The sequence below is a fragment of the Salvelinus sp. IW2-2015 genome, linkage group LG13 (genome assembly GCF_002910315.2).
Source record: "Salvelinus sp. IW2-2015 linkage group LG13, ASM291031v2, whole genome shotgun sequence".
In the NCBI taxonomy this organism is placed as follows: Eukaryota; Metazoa; Chordata; class Actinopteri; order Salmoniformes; family Salmonidae; genus Salvelinus; species Salvelinus sp. IW2-2015.
In genome coordinates, this window is record NC_036853.1 from 9,503,377 (window position 1) to 9,524,210 (window position 20,834).

Consider the following 20,834-nt stretch of genomic DNA (forward strand, 5'->3'; position numbering starts at 1 on the left):
AGTAGGGTTGTAGGCTGTGCCAATGTTTGTTGAAGTCTCTATTGTGGACCAATGTAATGTCAGTATTGAAGGGTCCAACATGTCCTAAATTAGCCAAACTAGCAGAGAAGGCCACCTTTGGTCTGGCTGTTATCTGTCTTCAGATAACTGCTCCTCCACCTTGAGCTTTTGGAGCAGCAGTTCAGCCTTAGTGACACTCTTAGTGACGCTCGTTCAAGGTCAGCCTAAGCTGTCCTTCAGTCTGGCCTCAGCTCTATTCTCTGTCCCACCACCATGTCTCTCGGGTTCTTCAGCTCAGTCCAGATGTCAGGGGTTGTACCTCCATACTCCAGGATTTTGGATTTGTGATCAAATGTTTCATATGAGGGGGCAGTACTAAATGTCACCTTTTATTTTAAGGTATTTTCATACATATCTGTTTTACCATTTAGAAATGAAAGCACTTGATGTATCCAGTCCCCCTATTTGAAGAAGTCATCAGTATTTTGACAAATTAATTTCTAGTGTATTAAAGTAATAAAAAGTGTAGCATTTGGTCCCATATTCCGAGCATGCAATGACTACATCAAGCTTGTGACTACAAACTTGTTGGATGCATTTAGAGCTTGTTTTGATTGTTTGATTGTTTTGCCCCATAGGAACTGGTTCAAAATACTGTCCTGAGTAAGGTGTATGAATATTTATTCTTAGATGTACACTCTCTCCAAAGGGAAAAAAATAGACATCATAAAATGTATATTGATGAATGTAGAAATATACCTATGTGTCTACTGCCTCCCCAGACTGCATACCATGGAACCACAGCGACATCCCCTGTTCTGATCCAGTACTGCTACTAATATATTGGTAAAATCTCTGTAATTCCCAACCATGCTCACCAGATGGCACCAAGAAAAAGAAATCAAACCAATAACCATTCCAAAAGCAGGATTTGTACTTACCATTGAGCTGTATTGCAAACCTGAAGCACGTAGGTAACAAGCCCATAGGCTTATCAATATTTATCTAAAGTATCTTAACAATAGTATCTTTCATTTTTAATTTACCCTTTATTTAACTAGGCAAGTCAGTTAACAACAAATTCTTATTTACAATGACGGCCTACCGAGGAACAGTGGGTTAACTGCCTTGTTCAGGGGCAGAACGACAGATTTTCACCTTGTCAGCTCGGGGATTCGATCCAGCAACCTGTTACTGGCCCAATGCTCTAACCACTAGGATGGGTACCTGCCGCCCCAATTAACAATTGTCTGTATTGATGTGATCTCTCACCATTTTGGATCATGCCAGACTGGGAATGCTTCATGCTTGAAATCATAGGTCTTATCCCAATGATTGAAATACATGCTTTCCAGACAAGTCAACAGTCATAGCTCCTGCACAGGACAAATGAAGATTGTATAATGACAACAAGTCTGTTATTGGAAGTGACATGTGACATTCAAGAAGAACTGTCACTATGAGGCTTGTACAGTATTATAGCCCAGAGGAGCTGAAAAAAGCTCTGGGGTCAGAAAATATAGCCATTTCCCCCAGCTAGTTTTAATTCAGACACAAATATCCCGAGGTAGCAACCAACACTGACTCTCACTGCTTAAAGGGGAACTCCAATCAAAAACAATTTATTTTGTATTTTTATTACTAGTCCACTGTTGATAGTCCTAAAATGTTTTACATGTCAGCAGTCAAGTTTTCAAGATATTGGACTTTCAAGAAGCAAAGTGTCACTGACCACATCATTATGATGATGCAAAATGCATCCCAAAACAATTCCTGTGCCTTGGCCCAGATGAGATTCAGTAATACAGTGCATTCGGAAAGTATTCAGACTCCTTGATTTTTTCCCACATTTTGCCTTATTACAGCCTTAATCTAATATTGATTAACAAACACTTTCCTCATCAATCTACACACAATACCCCATAACGGCAAAGCAAAAAAAGTTATTTTTTTCCTTCTGCATATCTATGAACATTAAAAAATATATATATATCACATTTACATATGTATTCAGATCCTTGACTCAGTACTTTGTTGAAGCACCTTTGGCAGTGATTACAGCCTCGAGTGTTCTTGGGTAGGACGCTACAAGCTTGGCACATCTGTATTTGGGAAGTTTCTCCCATTTCTCTCTACAGATCCTCTCAAGCTCTGTCAGGATGGATGGGGAGCATTGCTGCACAGCTAGTTTCAGGTTTCTCCAGAGATGTTCAATCGGGTTCATGTCCGGGCTCTGGCTGGGCCACAAGGACATTCAGAGACTTGTCCCGAAGCCACTCCTGCGTTGTCTTGGCTGTGTGCTTAGGGTCGTTGTCCTGTTGGAAGGGGAACCTTTGCTCCAGTCTGAGGTGCTGAACGCCCTGGAGCAGGTTTTCATCAAGGATCTCTCTGTACTTTGCTCCGTTCATCTTTCCCTCGATCCTGACTAGTCTCCCAGTCCCTGTCGCTGAAAAACATCCCCACAGCATGATGCTGACACCACCATGCTTCACCGTAGGGTTGGTGCAAAGTTTCCTTCAGACGTGACACTTGGCATTCAGGCCAAAGAGTTCAATCTTGGTTTCATCAGACCAGATAATCTTGTTTTTCATGGTCTGAGAGTCTTTAGGTGCCTTTTGGCAAACTCCAAGCGGGCTGTCATGTGCCTTTCGCTTTCGTCTGGCCACTCAACAACAAATGGTTGATTGGTGGAGTGCTGCAGAGATGGTTGTCCTTCTGGAAGTTTCTCCCATCTTCACAGAGGAACTCTAGAGCTCTGTCAGAGTGACCATCGGGTTCTTGGTCACCTCCCTGACCATTCTCCCCCGATTGCTCAGTTTGGCCGGACGGCCAGCTCTAGGAAGTCTTGGCAGGTCCAAACTTCTTCCATTTAAGAAAGATGGAGGCCACTGTGTTATTGGGGACCAAAAATGCTGTAGAAATGTTTTGGTACACTTCCCCAGATCTGTGCCACGACACAATCCTGTCTCGCAGCTCTACGGACAATTCCTTTGACCTCATGGCTTGGTTTTTGCTCTGACATGCACTGTCAAGTGTGGGACCTTATATAGACAGGTGTGTGACATTCCAAATCATGTCCAATCAATTGAAATTACCCCAGGTTGACTCCAATCAAGTTGTAGAAACATCTCAAGGATGATCAATGGAAACCGGATGTACCTGAGATCAATGAGTCTCATAGCATAGGGTCTGAATACTTTGGTTTAAATAAAGTATTTCTGTTTTTTTGCCAAAATTTAGGATATTTTTTTTCTCACTTTGTCATTATGGGGTATTGTGTGTAGATTGCTGAGAAAAAAAACTAAATGTGGAAAAAAAGTCACAGGGTCTGAATACTTTCCGAGGGCACTGCATACTGAACAAAAATATGAGCACAAAATACAACAGTTTCAACAAATTTACTGAGTTACAGTTTATATAAGGCAATCAGTCATTTGAAATAAATAAATTAGGCCCTAATCTACGGATTTCACATGACTGGGCAGGGGCGCAGCCTTAGGTGGGCCTGGGAGGGCATAGGCCCACCCACTTGAGAGCCTGTATTCAGTTATATCCACTAGATAGCACTGTTCCTTTAAGAGATCCATAAATAAGGTGAGCAAGCGGTTATGGGATTGCGCATGCTCAGTGCGTAAGAGTGAGAGCAAACAATTACACTGGAGCGCTGTTGAGATCCATCGTATGTCCAACGTTACTTTAGATGGGTAAATAATACTTTTTGTCTTACTCTTGTACCGGAATATATCAGATTTTGCATCACCTGCACTGTATAAGTTTATTTTGTAATATTTATGCCAGACGGTCATGTTAACCTGTTGATACTTTCAGATTGACATGAGGATGTTAGCTTCTTGCTAGCTGAATACCAGTGCTCTCAGAACCACATTGTGGAGTTGATAACATTATTTGAAGCGTGAGTAATTATCAGAATGACATTCTATTTCATGTAAAGCTTCAGGGTGTTGTATTTTGTTTCATTTTTGTATTGTAACTTCTGTTGATATGACATTTCTCCCAGTGCAGTATGGGTGAGATGAGGATCTACTGTTCCATATGGGGTTAGGGTATCATGTGGACAGTGTGTTTAAGTATTCATATTTTTTTTATGACAAAAACATGTATAAAGTCATGCACAATATCATTTAATTTATAGACATCTTGTACCCAGATATTTGAAATGTTAGAAAATACATTCTAACTGAACATTGTAGTCTCTGTATTTTGTTTTTCTGTAGAAAGCAGAGCCACTATCGTTTAGGCATTTCACTTGGTACTTATTGTACTCAGATTGTTTTATGCACTTTATTAAAACAGATTTATTTCACTTGGTTGTAATTTAGACTGAACTTTACTTGGCGACTTCATCTTGTGGATATTTCCCTTCTACATTATCCTATTTAAAATTTAAGCTTCGACAGAATAAACCCCATATTAGTTTGTGTCCTGTGCAGTGTTTACTTTCGCCAGGCTACATGAAGAAGCCGGATGTGGAGGTCCTGGGCTGGCGTGGTTACACGTGGTCTGGGGTTGTGAGGCCGGTTGGACGTGCTGACAAGTTTTCTAAAACGACGTTGGGGAAATTAACATTCAATTATCTGGCAACAGCTCTGGTGGACATTCCTGCAATCAGCATGTCAATTGCACACTCCTTCAAAACTTGAGACATCAGTGGCATTGTGTTGTGTGATAAAACTACACATTTTAGTGGCCTTTTATTGTCCCAAGCACAAAGTGCAACTGTGTAATGATCATGCTGTTTAATCAGCTTCTTGATATGCCACACCTGTCAAGTGGATGGATTATTTTGGCAAAGGAGAAATGCTCAATGACAAAAAAATCCCTCTCAGAAGTGAACCATTTCCCCCCCTCACAACACAAACCTAACAGCGTACCTGTCTCTGCCTTGCAAATCGTTCTGTTCAACATCCTATTCCTGCAGTTGTCCAGGCCTCAGTAACTCAATGCTGTATGAGTCAATACTATTGATCTGACGACTTAAACCCTTTCACTATCCACTCCATAGTGTTCGGCTCAGGTCCTGCAGACAGAGCTCCCTGCTATGCGTCAGTGACCAACTTGTGAAAGGGGATACGCGTAAGTGTCTGAGAACCTGAAAGCACTTCACAGTAACAAATAGAGCTGTTTCCTTGAACCTCAACATTGGGGAGAAGAGACATGTAGGGGAGTGCTTTATGCCATTCGATGACCCTCACTTGGTTTGCTTTGTCATTGAAATGTCAGTGGTAACAGACCTTTCACAATCAACAGGTCTATAGCACAGCGAGAGGCATATCGGGGACGGGCGAATAAAAACCAGCCGGTTCAGTTTAAATTAGAAAATGGACCCAATCTAAGAACTGTGGCAGGAAGCATGAATACAGATGGCTCTGATATGAAACAAGGCATTGGAGTTAAAGTTATTCTCAGAATAAGAGGATGTATCCACACCTATAGAGTAAATATATTTTTGTAATCACTTGTGAACATTATGAGGACTTGCTAAACAATCTCAGGAGACAGATGACAGCTGCAGATATTTTTCTAAAACATGGTCTTTTTTTGTAAGGACAATTCATGACATCCTCCCTCACAGCCACCTTCCCATCCATTATTACTATTTTTCTTCCCTCTCTCTGTGAGTGAGAGTAACTGTCTCCAGTGGAAACTTGCGAGGTAAATGAGGTGTGGCTCTAAATGTCAGAGTGGGCATCTCTTCCTGGGCGCCCCAATCAATGAGGCAGTATCATGTGCTTATTCAGCCAGGTGTTGGAGGGAGGGAACAGGCAGATCAGAACACTGTGGAGAGATAGGGAGTTAGGGAACACACTGATCAATCACACTCTTAGAAGTCTCTTTATAGTGAAGGTGTTCATTATGGGAGGACACAGAGTTGCGCGTATAACAACGCTCACATTTTCTGACAAGGGATATCATTCATTCTCTCACACACACACAGCAGTAAAAGGGGAAATGTCAAAGCCTAAATGTGCACTGTTGAGATCCTCTCCAGTCCAGTGGGGAAGCTGCTCTCATTTCCTTGTCTCCTCTCCAGAGGAGGCCTCTCCTCCCACACTGGTCTGTGGCTGTCTGTCTGGGTGGGTCATTATGTGTGATGGAGCTGCTGCAGAAAGCCTTGGCTTCACCCAGTGGGCAGTGGATCAATCATCTGATGCCTGAGGGAGACAAGCCCTCCCAGTCCCCACACAGCCCTCTGTGTTCAGCCTCACAGTCTGTCAATCCCACTCATCTCATCCATTGGCTTTTGCATCCTGTTGGTCTGATTGTCAGTCTGTTCCTCTTAGCTGAAGAAGTAAGTGGATTCGCTGGAGATCAAAGTCGCCTGGGAAACCAGAACACAACCTCATGTCAGGGAAAAGGGGTAGGACGTAGTAGAGGATACATTACTGGGTGATGATTGTCTACGTTTTGATCGGTCAAATATTGTGGTCCAATTCTGAGTGATTGATCAAGTCTAATATCCATCTCTCTTCGGAGCTGCAGTGAACTCAACTCTGAAAAGTTTCCCTGACATATGGCTGTTGACTTCTACAGAACACTGTATAGGAGGAGTCAATGTTCTCCCTACCATTATATACAGTGAATTCGAAAAGTATTCAGACCCCTCACCAGTCTACACACAAATACCCCAAAGTGACAAAGCAAAAAAAAAAAAGGTTAAAAAACCCCAGCAATACCTTATTTACATACAGTACCAGTCAAAAGTTTGGACATCTGCTCATTCCAGGGTTTTTCTTTCTTTCTTTTTACATTGTAGAATAATAGTGAAGACCTCAAAATGATGAATAACACATATGGAATCATGTAGTAAGCAAAAAATATATTTTATATTTGAGATTCTTCAAAGTAGACACCTTTTGCCTTGATGACAGCTTTGCACACTCTTGGCATTCTCTAAACCAGCTTCATGAGGTAGTCACCTGGAATGCATTTCAATTAACAGGTGTGCCTTCTTAAAAAGTTAATTTTGTAGAATTTCTTTCCTTCTTAATGCGTTTGAGCCAATCAATTGTGTTGTGACATGGTAGGGGTGGTATACAGAAGAAAGCCATATTTCATATTATGGCAAGAACAGCTCAAATAAGCAAAGAGAAACGGCAGTCGATCATTACTTTAAGACATGAAGGTCAGTCAATGCGGAAAATTTCAAAAAACTTTTATAGGTTCTTTAAGTGCTGTCGCAAAAACCATCAAGCGCTATGATGAAACTTGCTCTCTTGAGGACCGCAACAGGAAAGGAAGACCCAGAGTTACCTCTGCTTCAAAGGATAAGTTCATTTGAGTTACCAGCCTCAGAAAATGCAGCCCAAATAAAAGCTTCACAGAGTTCAAGTAGCAGACATCTCAACATCAACTTCAGAGGAGACTGCATGAATCAGGCCTTCATGGTCTAATTGCTGCAAAGAAACCACTAGTAAAGGACACCAATAAGAAGAAGACTTGCTTGGGCCAAGAAACACAAGCAATGGACATTAGACCAGTCGAAATCTTTCCTTTGGTCTGATGAGTCCAAATTTGAGATTTTGGTTCCAACCGCCGTGTCTTTGTGAGACGCAGAGTAGGAGAGCGGATGATCTCCACATGTGGTTCCCACCGTGAAGAATGGAGGAGGAGATGTGATCGTGTGGAGGTGCTTTGCAGGTGACACTGTCTGATTTATTAAGAATTCAAGGCACACTTTAGCAGCATGGCTACCACAGCATTCTGCAGCGATATGCCATCCCATCTGGTTTGCTTAGACTATCATTTGTTTTGTAAAAGGACAATGACACAACACACCTCCAGGCTGTGTAAGGGCTATTTGACCAAAGCGAGTGATGGAGTGCTGCATCAGATGACCTGGCCTCCATAATCACCTGACCTCAACCCAATTGAGATGGTTAGGGATGAGTTGGACCGCAGAGTGAAAGAAAAGCAGCCAACAAGTGCTCAGCATATGTGGGAACTCCTTCAAAACTGTTGGTCAAAGCATTCCAGGTTTAGCTGGTTGAGAGAATGCCAAGAGTGTACAAAGGTGTCATCAAGGCAAAGGGTGGCTACTTTGAAGAATCTCAAATATATTTTGATTTGTTTAACACTTTTTTGGCTACTTCATGATTCCATATGTGTTATTTCATAGTTTTGATGTCTTCAATATTATTCTACAATGTAGAAAATAGTAAAAATAAAGAAAAAGCCTTGAATGAGTAGATGTGTCCAAACTTTTGACTAGTATGTATATTTACAAAAGATTTACTCTCCGCCAACAAGAGGGGTGTGAACAGTTTGGGGTCGCATGGGTTGTGAGGTGGGGCTTTGTTACTACGCCGATAAATTACTATATCCATTCGGACCTTTGCGTGACCGGACCTTCTCAAATAGTACATGAGTACCCCTGTTGTATAACAAAGTCTAGCTATTATTCAGCTAGTACTCCACTGTATTCTGTTAGAGGAGACAGCCAGGGGTTACCGTAGTGATGGCCTCTGTGTGGTTCAGACACCACTACACCTGCCCGAGTCATGTAAGGAGACTTTGCATGGCGGGTGGAGCTGCTGGTACCAACCAGCCTCAGGTTTACAGAGAGGTTAAACAACCACAAAAGCCTTCTTCAGTAATGATGGGTGTGGTGCTGACACTTTAATCAATCAACCCCTGTGCTGTCGGGATTATCCCATGGATCTGATGAACCGAATACACAGGTCCTGTAGGGTGCAGACAAAGAGAGAAAGAGAGAGAGCACAATGCAGAGAGAGAAACACTGACCTGTTTGGGGCACTTTGGCCAGAAGCAGCAGCATCCTCCGGTACTCCAAAAACGTATTGTTTTTGACCTCGCTCCTGGAGGAGAAAGGATGACAGATTAAGTGCTTATTAAGTTGTTGTTGTGGTGAGAGGTTGATCAGGAGTCCCTGTTATTGAAGAGAGCAGGGCAGTGGTGCAGTCTCCTTAGGCTCATCTCTTTAAGCTCCTGCCTTCCTCTCTGCCTCATCTCGCCTCTCCTCCTAGGGGCTATGACCTCACGGGGCCTTGGCACAGGAGATGAGGGGCTGGCCTGGATGCCCAATTACCCTACTGAAGGAGCAGTGTGGATACTATGTACACTTAACCCAACACCAAGTGATTACTGTAAAAACATAACTTTTTACAAGCAACCTAACCGTAAAAACTATTTTTACTGTAACCACTAGTGGTCTGTCAAGCTTCTAAACAGTCACTTTTAAAGGTATAGTCTGGGAATCTGTGCACTTTTAAAGCCATTTCTGTATTTGATGGCATAGTTAAAAGAGAGAGAGGGACTGATCGCAGCAGGAAACTCCACATGTTTTAGAACCATTTATCTACCATAGTTACTGTACATGTCTGTTTTTACAGTTTATGCCAGGGGTTAACACACTCGTTTGGCCAGCGAACCCATTTTGACCAAAAAAATGTTGCGACCCCACAATGTAAAAAAATGTGATCAAAGTAAATAAAAGTAATCAACGGCCAATGTTTGCTTTTTTAAATTGGGGTTATTACAATCTATTACAAATCAGTATGACTGTACTTTTGACAGTATTTCAATTTGAAGGAAGTATGGTTTGAAGTGACAAATGCAACAGAAAGGAATTGGGAGGTTAATCATTTTGTATGGTCTTCTGTGTAGAAAAGGACATACACTGATTGTTCTTTTCCCCCCCAGTCGGATTTAGAGCCTGGTCTTGTCCACTCTGGCTTGTGGGCATTGGAGAGGGAAACAGAAAACACAAGTGCTTGAGAGTCTTATTATGGGGTCATAATATTCTGTAGCTTAAAGTGTTCAAAGGATAGTGCCACCCACATGAAAAAAAACACACTATAGTTTACTATAGAATACTACAGTACTAATTCTGTAGTAAACTGAAGTATACTGTCCAATACTATACACTGTAGTATCCCTCGATTGTTAAGTAATTACTATAGAATTTTGTAGTATATTATAAAATACTAAGCACTGTAAAATCCCTCGAGCATGTGTAGCACTTACTATAGAATACTATAGTAAATACTAAAATAGTACCAGAAAAAACAAATGTAGTAAATACTACAATAATGTCCGCAAAAACACACTTGTTTAACTATAGTAAATACTACAGTGTTTCATTTGCATATACCCTGCCCATTCCCCACCCCATATCCCAATTTTTGCCACCCATAAGTCAAAACCTACATGTCAAGTATAGACCATATACTGTACATGTACAGTGTTCACTACAGGTTGTAGAAAACTCTGTTTAGACCCCGGTCCTACCTACCTACAGGTTATGGAAAATGTGCTCTTTTTTTATTTATTTTTTTACCCCCCTTTTCGTGGTATCCAATTGTTAGTAATTACTATCTTGTCTCATCGCTACAACTCCCGTACGGGCTCGGGAGAGACGAAGGTCGAAAGCCATGCGTCCTCCGAAACACAACCCAACCAAGCCGCACTGCTTCTTAACACAGCGCGCCTCCAACCCGGAAGCCAGCCGCACCAATGTGTCGGAGGAAACACCGTGCACCTAGCTACCTTGGTTAGCGCGCACTGCGCCCGGCCCGCCACAGGAGTCGCTGGTGCGCGATGAGGCAAGGATATCCCTACCGGCCAAACCCTCCCTAACCCGGACGACGCTAGGCCAATTGTGCGTCGCCCCACGGACCTCCCGGTCGCGGCCGGCTGCGACAGAGCCTGGGCGCGAACCCAGAGTCTCTGGTGGCACAGCTAGCGCTGCAATGCAGTGCCCTAGACCACTGCGCCACCCGGGAGGCCGGAAAATGTGCTCTTTTAGTATTTCTCCAGTAGGTATCCTGAAGGAGAAAGCCTCCACTTCTATGTCAAAGATAATAAAACAAAAACACTATAGTAAATACTACAGTAATGTCCCCAAATACATTACACTAAATACTACAGTATATTACGATCAGCAACACCACTACATTCATTACTATAGTATATAATAGCGATGCACGATAAAAATCGGTAAGCATATCGGAATCAGACAATATTAGCTAAAAATGCCAACAGCCCGATGTCTAGTTTAACGCTGATGTGTAAAACCGATGTCAAAGCTGACATGCATACTTACATAACGTAGGTAGATGACGCCACAAAAAAATACAGCGCTACACAGAACAAAAGAAGAAAAATACTAAGGGCACACTTCCAACAACTAAACAAGTTGAAGTCGAGCAGTCATTTGAAAGAGTAAGAAAACTTCAGCAAGACAACTCAAAAGGTGAAATCCATTAACGCCAAGATAATGGAATTCATGGCCCTTGACAATCAACCGTTCTCTGTCGTGGATGATGTTGGCTTTCGCCGACTGGACGAGCACCTCGAGCCCCAGTACACTGTACCAAGTAGGCGCTATTTTTCAGATGTTGCCCTACCGGAGTTACACAGTATTGTTGAAATGCACATCCATGAGCTGCTTGCTATGGGTGTTACTGCTATTAGCTTCACGACTGACATTTGGACCAGCGATGTCAGCCCCATGAGCATGTTGAGTCTGACAGCACAGTGGGTCGATGAGGATTTCGTACTGAGGAAAGCCGTATTGCATGTTCAAGAATGTGCTGGTTCTCATACCGCTGCTGCCATTTCAATGGCATTTGAGAACATGTTTGAAACATGAACACACTCCTAGCTCCATTCGAACAACTAACTCAAGAAATAAGCTCATCAACTGCAGCAGACGTGATACCCTCTGTCATGGCATTGAAATGCCTGCTCAACAAAACTGCCGACAGACCGTGGGGTTAAAACTTGCAAAAGTACTCTACAAGAGGCTGTGAACAAGCGATTTGGTGGCATTCTCTGAGCCGCTTTACGGTGTCGCCACCTTGCTCGATGCTAGGTACAAGGCCCGCTACTTCGATGCAGACAAGAAACAGGGTTTACGTGAAATGTTAGACAGCTGGACAAGATGGAAACATACACACTGACAGTGCGCACCGAGGAAGAGAGGCCACGAACAGAGCTGAAACTTCACTGATTGATATGTATGATGAAATCCTGGTTGAGACTGAACAAATTAACAAGGAAACAGCACAGCAGGTAAGTGAAAGAAATGGGTTTTAATGATGTTTTACTGGTAATGGGGACATACGTAAATGCCAACAAACTAATTTGGTCAGCATGTGTGTGTGTTTCAACTATTTAACTGTACTAGAACGCTTAAAAGATCACAAATATATATATATATATATATATAATTGGTTATCGGTATCGTTTTTTGGGGGGCAAGGAAAATATCAGATATCGTTATCGGCTAAAAATGTAATATCGGTGCATCTCTAGTATATAATAGTTATTTTACTACAGTATTTATATTATAGTTAACTGTAAATACTACAGTATACACTACAGTGAATACTACAGTAAAGTCTGCAAAAACACTAGTGAATACTCTATAGCAGGGGTTCTTAAACTTTTTCAGCCTGGGACCCAAATTAGAAATGTGGTGTTTTCCTGGGACTATATGTATATATCGATACATTTCATTGCCCTTATGCCTAAAACAAATGCAATATAGACAAAAACAAATAACAATGAAATGAAAAATTCATATAAATATATATTCATGTTTATTTCCCCCCATTAAAAACACTCAACCTGCCTAGGTTGGAACTGTTGCTGTTAAAATACAATAAATAATTTAATTCTGAACTGGAATAAACGGATTGATCACATCACACAGATGAGTAACAGAACACACACACAGGCTTTTTGATAGTGCAACCCTAACATGCTGACCAGACCGGACACGTCGCGTGCGCGAGCGTCGCAAAATAAATTTAGAAATCCATGTTATTCAATTATTGCACCCACACTGCTTGCGCGCGCCAACGAGCGTCTGCGACACCAAGGGCTAAAATAGATGTCGTTCCTATTTCTGACGCAGATCGCGCTGCAAGTCCTGCCTCTCCCATCTCCCCATTGGTTTATAGAAGCAGGTACCCACGTGCCATCTCCTCATTGGTTATACCCACGTGGGTGATAGAAAGACGAACTGTTTTGCCGGTAGTCGTGGTCATACAATGAAAGTTTAGATGCGATCACCATATAATTTAAACGATGAAAAAGCCTGGAAGGAGGAGAGATGACTAGAAACGATTCGGTTGGCCGTTTTATGTGTGGATTAATTGTCGGAGTAGAGATCCTTGTGCATTTCAGGTAAAATAACAACTCAATGTTTATATCCCAGGACAAATTAGCTAGCAACAGCAAGCTAGCTAAATAGGACAAATTAACGTTAGCTAGCAAGTGCAAGCTAACTAGCTAAATTGCCATACATGTTTAATGCTTTTCGGCCTGTCCCCAAATTAATGTCATTGGTTCAGAGTTTGTTTTGATAATTTAACCTGCGTGTGGTGATCGCGTTTGGTGTGGGGGGGCAAAATACATTTATGCACGATAGCGCACAATGGCGCACGCACGCAGCCGGTTTGGGCAGGGTGTAAGTATCAGTACAGAAGAAAAATTCAGTGTACATCTTACTGTAGAAATTATTGTTGAAAGAAAATCTAGGTTGGAACTGTTGCTGTTTAAAATAGAATACATATTTTTTTATTCTGAACTAGAATAAACTAAACTAAGTTTTCAACAAGCAGGTCTATTCTGGACTCAGTTTTTAACAGTGCAACACGGAGGTCATACTCAGCACTAGAGTATTTTTTTATGTGGGCACATTTGAAGGAAGAAAACTGAATACGCTGTGTTCATTACAAACAGATTTAACCGCTACCGTAGGTTACTCCCGGTTCTAAGAACCAAGCTTGATTTAAAATATATATTTAAGTTTCTCTCACAACCCTATTTTAAAATCAGGCGACGTGACTCCTTACGTTTGGGGAACGCTGTTTTATGCATACATGGCTGAGAGGCAGTGGGATTGTCGGTGCCATTGTATGTACTTTTTGTTGAGCAACGTATTCAGTAAATATGCACAGTGACATACATTCTGAGATAAAATAGTATGATGTTTATTTATATAAAAGTGTGGGGGGTTTTAACTTTTCCTGTCTGGTTCTTATCTTAAATGCAAATTAAACCAAACTGCTCTGCCAGTGAGGTGGGCCAGTGGTCTAGTTTGTGTGTAAGTGTGTGTTGTAGAAACTTACGATAGCCCAGAGCAGTATTTCTGCAGTAGGAAGTTGGACAGCTCTTGAAGGATGGGCTGGCTGTGCAGTGCCACAAACTGCTCCCGGCAAACCTGGCAACCCAAGAGAGCACAACATGCTCAGCCACTCTACTAAACTCCCAACACGCAACCAACCGCTCTATTCAACACTGACAGGGGGAGAGAAGCAGAGGTGGAAAAGGAGGAGGGAGGGGATAGAAGACTAGCTAGAGTGATTGGTGCCAATCATTACTGCTGTCGGGTCAGGACCAATTTAATGCATTCCTGAAGAATGACCTAAAGATGCACTCAAACTTTTGTAATATTTCAGCCAGTAGTTCCGAAGGTGGTGGTCACGAGCCAAAAGTGGGCCACGTTTTGTGTGTACTACGTTATCAAATTGTGTACTACAGTACGTCATCCATTTAGCGTGATATGTTACATCCTGAATTTCTTATTTTTGTTGTTCAATGAATCTTCAATTCATATGATATGTTACAAATCCAATTCGTGACAAATTTAGTTGTTTCAGATTCTGGAGTGCATCTTTAAGGGGTAATAAAATCCCATGTCATATGTTGAGGTGCTGACCTAGTTATTTTGTTTGTTCAATTGGCTATGAAATTAGGGAAGAGCACAGATTTAAACATGACAAGAAATAACAATACTGTGAAATAACCTCTTCAATACTAATCACTGGAGATTGGATGAAGAAATAACAGTTGGAAGCTCTTTTCTTCACAAAATTCATACAGAAATGCCATTATGGTAATTCAGACAGGTTGGATCTTTATAGAACCGGAGCATCTCAATATAGAACCGGAGCATCTCAATAGTCTGGTCATCACTAGTTAACACAGCCACAAAGTCCTAAATCTTGCCTATTCGTACAATTTTTCTTCTTAAAATCTGATTTTAGACCTAACCTTAACCACATTGCTAACCTTAAGCCTAAATCTAAGCTTAAATAAACTCTTTGTTTTCAGAATTTTTTGACGATATAGTAAATTTAGACTTTGTGGCTGTGTTATCTAGTGGAAACCATTTACTCTTGTTGACACCTCGATGTCCTGAGGGGCAGGGAAACACAGCCACTCCGTAAGGGCCCTCTGTGATAGGACGCAACACCGGGACATATGGCGCTGCCTGCCAATAGCTGTAACGGCATGTATTAAGGGCCAGGCAGACAGTGGTGTAAAGTAATTGACATCAGGGAAGGCCTATAAAAAGGTAGGATACAGGGGAGCTGTGTGCTAAGACCGTAAAAGTCACAGTAATGAAGGTGAGGATTGTACTGTACTAAAGTACCTTGTTCATCGTGTCGACTGTAAGGGCGTGGGTCCAGAAGCAGTCGTGGACGGACACGAACGTCAGGCCGGCGCTAGAGGAGCACACAGAGTAGAAACATGAGACATAGGGCTAGACGCCGTGGAAGGTAATCGTGGTGGAAATTGGACACGGTAATATGAGGTTACACAGCCTGTGAGACATACTGAGATTTGAATCAACGTGACATACTATGACAACAGTTTATGGGATCAAACAGAAATTGTTATTCAGATGGGTCTTGAGAGCAGACAGTGCATCAGCTGAATGGTGATAGAGTGTGGTAGGGAATGTGATCAGAGGTCCGTCCTCTGAGGTGAGAGGTCAGTACTTAGTGTACCTGTAGCAGTAGAGAGCAGTCAGCATCATGTGTGTGGAGTCCAGAAAGTGGATGAAGTTAGGAGGGAAGGCATTCTTCTGTTTCACTGTGTCTGGCTTCCTGTGGACAGAAAACAAAAAACAGTTGTTCACAGAGAAAGCGCACAGTCACACACATATAGTGGGTCTCTCTCGTGCACCCACACACAATTAAGTCACAAGCACCTGATGACGCAAGCACCTGAAAAGCCAGTGTCTTAGTCCACGGATCAGTGCACAGGTAGGTCAGTATGAATTAATAACAAAGGGGAAAAAATCTGATGTTCAACTGATAAAGGCAGCTCGCAAACACAACTGCACTCTATACTTCCACTTCCTTTAGATGTCCTGTGTAAGCCCACAGCTAATTGGGTGTGGGCGAGAAAGGAAAACATATTGCCGTCTTTGCAGCTGTTTTGGCTACTGTCTTCCAACTGAAAGGTTGGAGAAATGTAAATGTCCATTGAGGACTTTACCACATCAGTCACGGGCCGCTTACAAGGAATGGGACACGGACGCATACAAGAAAGCCCGCTACGACCTCCGATGGACATTTTCCTCCGGCTCCGACACTTGAAGACAATAACGGATTACAAAGGGAAACCCAGCCGTGAAATGCACAGTGACGCAGAACTCCCAAACGAGCTAAATGCCTTTTATACTCGTGTCGAAGAAAATAACACTGAGTCTTGCATAAATGCCCCTGTTGTTCCGGATCACTGTGTGATCTCGCTTTCTGTGGCCGATATGAATAAAACTATTAAACAGCTTAACGCTCAAAAGGGAGCTGCTATATTTAATGCGAAAGAAAATCAATGAATATACCAGAAAAAAATAATAAGGCTAAGTGGATTTTGACTCATCATTAACGCTTAGGCTACATGACATGTGCAAATTCAAGGCTCTACGCTGACATTTTTAACAAGGACCACATTTAGGAGCACAACGAAAGTACATTTGAGTCACCTGGGTGAGACAAAAATGTTCATCTCCCCCTTTAAGGTGCGGGCCTTTACCTTGGTAACGTGGGATTCGCATGTCTGTCTGAGAGGTCCATCTTTGCTTGTAGCAGTTGAGCAAGCTCAAACTAACATTGAACAACCTAGTGAACAAATGATGTAAATAGCTAAGAAATACAAGGATAAATTCACACTTTAGTAGACTTTAGTGTAAATTATATCAACTTCTATTCCTGTGCGCTTCTAAAAAAAAACATATTTCAGTGTTTCACTCAGTGACCCAGGCACTGTTGCTGTGCGAGGTGGGATATATGGGACTCTACGTAGTTCTTTGCATAGAAATAAGAAATCATTCTTATTTATGTGATTTTTTGTGTGATTAGCTACCAGCTATAAAACAAAACAGCAGAAATAGTTTGAAAATAGTTACGGCAGGATGTTTTTGCTATATGCTGTATGACAACTCACACATGTGCTCACGCTACTTTTTCAGTTCGCACACATCTATTTTTAGGCACATGAGTAAAATGGTCGCACTGTAGAGCCCAGATATTCACACAGAGACAATGAAGAAGCATCATGCCACAGAGTTCCTAAACCCAGAGGTACAACATTGCGAGATTTCCGGGAACGCTAGTGAAACAGACCAAGCAGATAAGGCAGCTGGTGGAAAACAGTGGGATGGAGAAGAACTTACTGTTTAGAGTCATGGGTGATCTGGAGACTTAGGTCCTGGATGGTACTCTTCAGCCGCAGCAGACATGAGGGGAAAAGGGAGGACATGAGTGAGTCAGGTAGGTTTGATGATGTCATTTCACTCAATGAAATTGTGGTGGGGACACTGGATTAGGATTAGACTTCCACCACCCAAATTGGTCCTTATTTCTAACAAATTGATGGAAGATCAAATTAATGTGGAGTCCATTTTAATTGAATGCCTCTGATTGACCTACAAGTGCTCAGAGGTAACAGACATGACAATAGGACATTCATTACTGGTAAAAACCTGACTTGAGCTAGTATGCTAAATACAAGCCTACTGAGACATGTTAAGAAAGAGTTTGACCCCTAGGAGTGATTCTAACTAGTGCTCAATATCTCAACAACATCTATTGACAGAGCAGAAACACACCGCTAGCAACTTTAGGCACTGTCACAGAAGAGAGGCTTTTGACCAGGCTGAGGTGAAAAATGGAGCCCATCACTTTCAAATCAATTTCTAAAGCCATTTTTACATCAGCAGATGTCACAAAGTGCTTATACAGAAACACACACACACACACAGAACAGTAGAGGAGCGAGGTGCCCTGCTCAAGGTGGCAGTGCACTGAGCCGGGACAGAGACAGGCCAGGAAACAGCTGATAGAGACCTGAAGTGCCGAGGATAACTTGAGAGATGGAGCTTTCAGAGGTTTCCTCCCCCTGTCTGTCAGCAGAGGTCAAGTGAGGTGAAGAGAGCCCTGTAATTGGTTACTGCTTTCAGGCCCCTCTACCAGTTCAAGACACACCAATAGCCAAACAATAAGCTGTCTGCCAGGTGGGTCAATTAGGGGGAAAAGGGACCTTAGTTTGCTTGTTATTTTCATGATCTCTCCAGTGGACATGTGACTGGCATTAATGGTGACCACAGCCAGATTGATTAAGCTATAAAACATATAATGTATAAATACTCTCATATTTCCCTTTGAAATGGACTATGTTTGACATGTACGCGCTCGTATACCAGCGCAGCGGTACAGGGTAACGTTACTGTGGACAAGTGTAGCGGGACAAAAAAGGAAGGCTCGCTGCTTGGGTGTAAGACGTTCAACTGTCCAGTGAAAGACTTAAAAGTTAATATTCTGTTAACTCATAGCCAAATAATGTTGTTGACTCATCCTATACTCGTATGTGGTCAAAGCATACATTGGAGAAAACAAAAACACTTCAAAAACCCCACCTCAAACTTGTATCTCAAACAGACAGTTTCAAAAATGCTTACTATTTCCTTATGGAGGATGAGCTGGCCAATCAGCGGCCTACTCGCATGAATATTTTTAATGACCATTAGACGCCCATACCATGCTGTTGTTGAAGTACGCCCACACCATTCCAACACAGAAAAGCTGCTTTAGAACATACTTAAATACCTTTTTTTATATTGTCATTAATTTAGGTTATATTAGATATCTAATATCCAGATATCTGGAAACACTGGAGAGTTACTTTCATGCTTCTCTGTGCTCTAACTAAGCAACATCTTGAGTAAGCGACATTTAGTTTTACCATCTGCGTCCGGGTCCGGTGGTAGGGTTGAATGATGGGCAGGCCCAGGGGCGTCACCCACTCCACCGTGTTGCCCGATTTAGCGATGAGCCTGGCGCTCTCCGTCAGCCAGTCCTGAAACAGAGTGCACCGCCACGGGTCAGCCAATGGAAGGAGAGGTAGCTACTGAGTGAAAGTAGGATACTTGAAACACCACTCACAGGTCACAGCATTCTACTCCTCTGCTGCCAGCTACTGTAGATACACAGAGCTAGGGGATTCAATTCACTTCCATCACCCACAGTACATTTGTGCTCAAATAAAGATGTTTGTGAAATTTAGGAAAATGTGAGAATATAGACACATTACATTCTCTCAGCAGCTTGGAAGTATGATCAGTTTAAACTTAGATGCAGTTTCTTCCGTGATTATATCTATCCGTGCAAACAAATGGAGAGTTTTCAAAGAAACAGGTGGAACGTTGTTGCTTGCAGACAATATAACTCTAGCATAGATATAACAGAACAGTGCTGGCCTGGCTGTTGCTGAGCCTGACATATATCACTTCCATTCAAGAGAGAGCATTAGAGTCCTAGAGGTCCTCATCCACAGCCTCAGTGTAGGAGACTAATATTTACATTTCACATTTTAGTCATTTATCAGACGCTCTTATCCAGAGACTTAAAGTAGTGAGTTTGTACATTTTTATACTGGTCCCCATGGCAATCGAATCCACAACCCTGGCATTACAAGTGCCATGCTCTCCCAACTGAGCCACACGACCCAGCTAGCAGGCAGGCCCAAAGCTGGCCCATTAATCAGACTGTCTGCCTGCTTTCTGGCCCTCTTTCCCCTCCTAATCATCCTACCTCTCCTCTCCCCCTCCTTCATCCAGGAACTCCCAGCCAGGTACAGGGAGGAGGGGAAGAGAGAGGGATTGATCATGTACTGTATCTAGCCACCGCTGCGCTCTTCTTGAGACTGCTGTGTAGACCCAGCAGGACCTGACCAATTTAGAGACGAACCGGGAGCTGGAGCAAGATGAAGGGGGAATATTTCATTTGAGCTGGGGCTGTGTGCCCTCACCGTAAAGCTACCCGGATCATTCTTTCTCTAATGGTTTTAATGCATGAGTATGAGCATTTAATGCATATGATGAACGAGCACGGCTACTGTGCTAATAGTAAAGCAAACTATAGTCGTTAATAATAAGTGCTGGGTCAACTGTGGAGCTGGTATATGCAGCAGGTAAATGGATATATTAGTAATGTGTGTCAACGCAGGGTACCTGGATCTCTGGTGCCGGTGAACATCTCCTTCAGACTGCTGAACACCTGTTGGACCAGGTAGTGAGAGGCATCCCATACGTACTCCTGCAATCACAACACAATCTCAATGGCAGGACAATACATATATCCAAATGCAACACATGTATATTTATTTATAGGCACATAATCGAAATGAGTAAAAGACCAAGCACAGAATCCAGAGGAACCCCACAAGGTAAATTATGTGCTGTTCCATAAAATAATTCCTGGGTTGATTTGAATAGGGGGGGTAACAAACCGCCACCTCGCAACCCCGAACTGTTCACACCCCTCTTGTTTGCAAAGAGAAAACATTTGCAGTTTTAAAGATGCACTATGCAGAAATCGCTCTGACATTTCCTGGTTGCTGCAATTCTAATAGTTCGCCTAAATGTAGTTTGTGACAAAACAAGCAAGTATAGTGTAGAGAATCATTGTACCATCTAAACCGTTGTGAAATATATTTTCCATAACCAAAAATATTGTATTTTCAGCTGCTTGAAGATGGTGTACAAAACTGAA

General features: G+C 42.3%; 1 pseudogene; it reads right to left on the reverse strand.

The window, feature by feature from the left end:
* Positions 1 to 5,834: 5,834 nt before the first annotated feature.
* LOC111972079 (DNA-directed RNA polymerase, mitochondrial-like) overlaps positions 5,835 to 20,834 on the reverse strand; it is a 39,721-nt pseudogene continuing 24,721 nt past the window's right edge.